The 6,216-nt window shown below is 36.2% G+C and overlaps 1 long non-coding RNA gene across 2 annotated transcripts in view; it reads right to left on the reverse strand.

Annotated features, from left to right (window-relative positions):
• Positions 1–493, reverse strand: part of LOC136034287 (uncharacterized) — a 48,853-nt gene extending 48,360 nt beyond the window's left edge. Inside the window, exon 1 of one of the 2 annotated variants that reach the window (XR_010619156.1) lies at positions 223–493. This is a non-coding gene — a long non-coding RNA (uncharacterized LOC136034287). The remainder of the gene's footprint in view (positions 1–222) is intronic. The other variant, XR_010619155.1, reaches the window with a different exon arrangement.
• Between the last annotated feature and the right edge of the window lie 5,723 nt (positions 494–6,216).

The raw sequence follows: 6,216 nt of genomic DNA on the forward strand, positions 1-6,216 counted from the left end.
AGGTTTTACTTTTATAACACACATAGTTTTAAAGGTCATCAAAGGTCAGAGCTTTCAAGAGGGAGAAGGAGTGGAGGTAGTTGCTTCAAAATACCTTCCCAAGACATACTTTAGTCTGTAGATTTATCCCTGAAAGTTTCATTTTCCTAACCTAAACCCTTTCTGAGATAGCAAGAAGTCAATTAACTAAAATTTTACCAAATAAATTGCTGGAGATTAAACCTGAGACTAAAACAGATATTAGGTGAGTCATAAATCGTCGTTTCTTTCTGCCCTGTCAAAAAAAATTAATAATCTTTTGGTCTTTGATCTCAAATTTCTTGTAATACCCTAGCGATAGAGCCATCTGTAAAATTATAGCGATCCTATAATTAGATTGCAGCTAGCTTTTCATGGAGACATTTGTTTCGACTACAAATCAAATTTTAGGCAATACAGGCGTCCAGCTGAGACAATCTCGTTGGTACCAATCAATTTGGTGTTTCTGCTTGTTTCTCAGGCTTTTAGCACCCACTAAGGTCATCATTTATCGCCAAAAGACACCCAGCTGCCTGACCTTTTTTTAACATCCGAAGATAGGGTACTTAAAACTCTGTATCATGCACTTTTTGGCTGGGGTTTCGAAAGAGACACATTTATTTGATGACCAGTTTTCAAGAATATTTTAAACAACATATCAGAAGACACTGTTCGTTTTAAATTGCTAGTACTTTCTTAAGTAAATTTGTGACGTCCCTCTACATATTTATGTCTAAAATAAAAATGGGTTCCCACTGAAGCGACTTCAGTCACAAACGGTGATTTTGAGTGATCCGTCAATTTTTTTCCATTTTTGCTGCAAGTCTATACGTCAAAACAGTTCAAAAGCAGCGTTGAAATATTTCTACTGAGCGCATCCGTTATTCTGAATTGAAAGATTAGTTGAGTCGGAAATTGCAACTAACTACTACTACTTCTCGCTACAGCACCAAGCCACCTGAGGCCAATACAGCTACACATGTTCCTCCTCCATCGTAATCTATTCAATGCCTCCTTCTTTAGACGCTCTCAAGAAGTTCCCATTTCCCTTAAATCTTTCTTTATGACATCCTTCCATCTTTACCACGGAAGACATGCTTCCAAGTGCGAACACCTCTTTCGATTTATTGGATTTCAAAGCCTGTTGCTGTGAACTTGAATTAATTCAATGACAGCAGGTAATTCAGTTTTTATTTCGTAATATTTGCTATGGTTCAACTTGACGTAGATTTGGAGTCTTCTTCTTCTTAATGTTTGTGAGGTCTGTGGATCAGTATGATGTCCATTCACCTCTTAGACAATACAGGAAAACCTCCACTGACTATTGGAAGCTTCTGGCAATATTCCTAGAAAAAAAATCTGCCGGTTGACACCAAGTAAAGTGTTGCTAGTAATAATGGCGTCTTTTCAGGATTGATATCATCAACCTATAAATAATAGCTTCTAATTCATGTGATAGGGAGCAATTGATGAGAGCATCAAAAGTTATGGGGATCTTTAATTGATGGCAGTAATTCCTCAGTCTCCTGGAATCATTATCTCCTGGAATGCAATCAAACAGCACATGTTGAGCATTTTCCACCGTCTGAAAGCATTTTCTACATAGTGGGGTGTGGTGGATTCCCCATTTAAAAAGATCAGTGTTAAGTAAAATTGTTCCAGTTTTTAACTTATAGTAGATCATATTAAAATCCTTAGACTCGAAAGGAGTGTACAAAAATCGCTGGTAAGTAATATTTGTTCTAGCTCTAACAACATCTCTGTAATTCTTTGTTCTCAAATTTGTTGCCAGAGGGATCTCAGCAGCCTTATTTGCCAAATTATCTGCCATTTCATTATATTCGATTTCTTTATGACTAGGAATGTGAAGGAATGAAATGCCACATTCCATCGAGAACAGATATCCAATCTTTTGGCGTATATTTTTCAGGTCATAATCATCAGCTTGATAATTTATCTTGTTGAGAAGATGAATTGATGAAAGGAAACCTGACAGGAACAAGACATTTCTTGAAGAGGTCCCAAGCTCACTTAAAGCATCTAATGCAAGTCGAACTGCGAATAATTCAGCCGAAAGTACTGATGAATTAATTGCAAGGGGGGCAAAAATTTTCAGGTTTAGATCAGGGATACAGGCAGCTCCCCCAGCTTTAGAATCTTTAAAAGAACCATCAGTGTAAACAGGCATATAATGGGGGAAATGTGTATTCACATAATTTTTAAAAATTATCTCGACTTCCTTCGCTGAATAGCAGGATTTATTCTTTTTTAGCATACGCATATAATGGGGGAAATGTGTATTCACATAATTTTTAAAAATTATCTCGACTTCCTTCGCTGAATAGCAGGATTTATTCTTTTTTAGCATACTCATGTGACACTCAATATGGGCCATCTCCCATGGTGGGGAATCCACAAAGGGAAAATTATCCATCAACTGAGAAGACCACTCTGAAAACTCCTTTACAAAAAGATTCCAGGTAGATGATACCGAAATCATAGAGGGTGTGTTATGAAAGACTTTCTGGTATACATAATGTTGATTACCATATGCTTGTATTCTGGTGAAATATCTTCTTCTCTGAAGCAAAGCTCTTTCTTCCAAAGAGGTGATCCCCGACAGGTTTCTCATTTTAATTATTGGAGTATGCCTATGAAATCCCAGAGCAATACGGATTGCAGAATTTTGCAATGACTCCAACATGTTAAAAATCTGTGGCGAGCTATTAGCAAAAACTTGAATACCATATTCCATTTATGCCCTTATATAAACTTTATAAAAATCTATCATTGTTTTAGGTGATGAGCCCCATTTCGAATTAGCGAGTCGTTTAAGTAGGGTCAGTTTCTGGATTATATTCTTCTTGAGTGATTTGATGTGATCATGTCATCTTAGTTTGGAATCAAAAACAATTCCCAATAACTTCACTGAAGATTCATAGTTTATATTAGAGTTATTCACGACTATATTTGGTACGGTTGAATTTCTCTGTCTGGTAAATAGGATTGCTTTGGGTTTCGAAGTGGAGATAGACAAACCTAATGCTTCTGAGAAGCAAGAGATTGTGTCGATATCTTGTTGAAGATCTTTGACTAAATCAGTGACGTTTCTGCCTGATTTCCAGATTACTAGGTCATCTGCATAGAGCCCAAATGATGCATGGAGTGAATATATTTTTTTTGGATTTTAAACCTGCATTAATTCAGTGGTTTAAACTCGGATTATTTCAGTGACCAATTTATTCCAAATTAACTGACGCTTGATTACGAGCTTGGCTCACCCCTGCACTAATTTTCGGACTTTTTACTGCGGCCTGATTAGCAGTGAAAATGGATGAAAATAATATGGTTTGGAATGCGGTATTGAACTTTGTGTCGAGGTCATTGCTCGCTGGCATAAAAAACCAGCTGATTGTATGCCGTGCTGTGGAATTCTTCAGTAGAGATGACATTCTAAGTGCAAAAGAACTGTTGCTGTCAAAATCTGGTCTACCAGACCCCTTTCGCAAGTCTCTGAAAAATGATGAAAATGTTTTGGATATAGCCAAATTCTTTGTCAAGTCAGCAGAAGAAGATCGTGCCTTACCTACCTTCGTTATTTCTTGAATTAGTTTTATAATTTCGATTTTACAAAATATCCGTGGATACAGAATCATTTTACTGACGAAGAAGATGACAGATTTGAATTAACAAGTAACAAAAAAGAAAACTTGATTAAATTATCTTGTGATACTTCTTTAAAAAAGAAAAAAAATCAGAATGCATCTCTAATTCTATTTTGGCTTATCTAATTAAATTTAAGAGTGAATATGATATTTTGTCAAATAAAACTTTACAAATATTGCTGCTGTTAGCAAAATCTTATGCGAAACTTTTTAAAATAAATATGAAAAATTGTCGATCGCCTCCCAGGAGAATATAAATCGTGTAAAAGTTACGATTATATAAAAGATAAAGAAAAAGAAGGAAATGAATTTACTCCAGAATTCCTCAATTCAATTGAAACAGAAGATTTACCACCGCATGGTTTAAAAATAAAGAAAAATACGATAGCTATGCTTGTGCAGAAATTATACATTTCTGAAGGGATGTGTAAGGGGACCCATCTTATTGTTACTGAATTATGTAACAACATAATTAAGGCGACTATAATCGCTGCGGAAAAATCAGGAAAGGAAGTTTACATATCCTGAGTTACAGTGGATTCTACTAAAGGTCAACTTGGATATACTGTTCAGTGACATTAATTTCCACTTCGATCCGCATTTGCCATTACTATACATAGTCATAAGGCTAAACTTTCGATTTGTTGGCGTCGACATTATTTCTCCTATCATGGTATGTTATACGTGGCATTTCCTTGTGTAAAAAAACGACTTAGCTTAAGAATTCCGCCACGTTCTGAAAATGAACGACGAACATACAATGAAGTGTGAAAGGAAGCCCTGATAACTGCCAGCAAAATGTCTTATTATTAGAGTTATATTTCTTTTTCAATTAATTAAACGATTGAAATAATTGTATATATTGTATCATTGACATTTCAGGTCACAAAGACAATGAGAATCCATATAAAGTAGCTTGCCGAGGCCCAGCTTGTTTCGTATTTTTCACAAAGTGGCCATAGCGAACCTTGGTGGCGTCATGACATCAAGGAAAGGCTAAAATTGTCCGCGGTTAGAAGACAAGCGACAATGAGAATCCATGTAAAGAAGCTTGCCACGTGCCGAGTGCCGAGGTCGGGCGGTGAAGCCATCGGGCTTCTGGTACTATATATATATGGCATACTTTTATTTCCTACCATCTATTCTAAAAAAGGTAAATACACTTAACTTGTAGTTTAAGTCCAGTCATATTGGGACCCATGAGCTGCTCAAGAACAACTCTTGGGTTAAAATTGATACCTATAGTGATATTGAACATTCCCAAAAAGTGTTATCCTTTTTGGTTCTTTATAATATCAAAAAGCTAAAACGATTTAAATAAAATTTTACGTGGATCAAATACAAGAAAACACCTTGTAAATTTTTAGAAGCCTATTACTTTTAACAATCTGAAGCAGTTTGGTATAAATTGTCTGGTCTTCGTCATTGAGCTTAAACAACAGGAGAATTATCCGTAACTATTTAAATATGAAAGCCCATGCATTCTAGGATCCTGAAATTTTTTGACGTAAAGGGTTTGGCACGTTGTTTCTCTGGCATGTCGTTTTCAAAAATTGCTAAGACATTACAAAGTATGGCTGCCTGAATTATTTTATATTTAATTCATATACAGGTCTTAATTCCATTGCAATAAGGAAAAGACAAATTTTGGTTTCATCAAACATTAAAATTTAAGAGCTTTAACATAAACTATAAAATCCATTTGTTTTTTCATTAATAGTTGACTAAATCATTGGGAAGGATACAGTTTTGGGTAATCCCCTTAGTGGACATGCACAAGGGACTTAGTCGTAATTGTAATCGTGACTACGACTACGACTTGGCAAAACTTCCCGTTGACATGGGTATCAGAGTCTCAGCACTAGGCGTAATAATGGTTCAGTTTTGACCAACACACCAGCAGGATTTAACTAATTGCATCAAAGAATACTGGCATAAATTTGATAGGAATTTATCAACAAGTGAAATGACATTATTTTCACACGACTCTAAAAAAGGGTTCTGCAAGCTTTTCCTCTCGCTGAGACTAGCTGTTTTTACTCTACCGAGCAATTACCCCAAGTGATATCTGAAATTGGAGCTATGAAGGCCTGTATGTTAATTTGAGCAAGTGACCTCCTAATTACCTCCCATCCATTTTGCTTCATCGAAGTATTCTTGAGAAGTTTCTCTGTTATATCATACAGAAACCTTTTTCTCTCTATATGCACAATAAGTTCTTCAAGAAAGTCAACCTCTATGCAATCCCACATCCGTATCACATGCTCACCTTCCATTTCTATTAAATTTCTTGCCACTAGTCTCCGATTGGTTGAAACCTAGGCTTAATTATTCCTGAGTTGATCCAAATTGATTATTACGCCTGGGACTGAGACTCCGAGACACGTGTGAACTGGAAGTTTTTCCCAAGTCGTTGTTCTAGCCGCGATTACGACTACGACTAAGCCCTGTGTCAATGACCACTTACGGATACGGAAAAGTTCCTCGGATTAGTACAAAACCAATACAATTCCTGTCGTAGCTCAGAAGTGCC

Source organism: Artemia franciscana, chromosome 2, assembly GCF_032884065.1.
Source record: "Artemia franciscana chromosome 2, ASM3288406v1, whole genome shotgun sequence".
Classification (NCBI taxonomy): Eukaryota; Metazoa; Arthropoda; class Branchiopoda; order Anostraca; family Artemiidae; genus Artemia; species Artemia franciscana.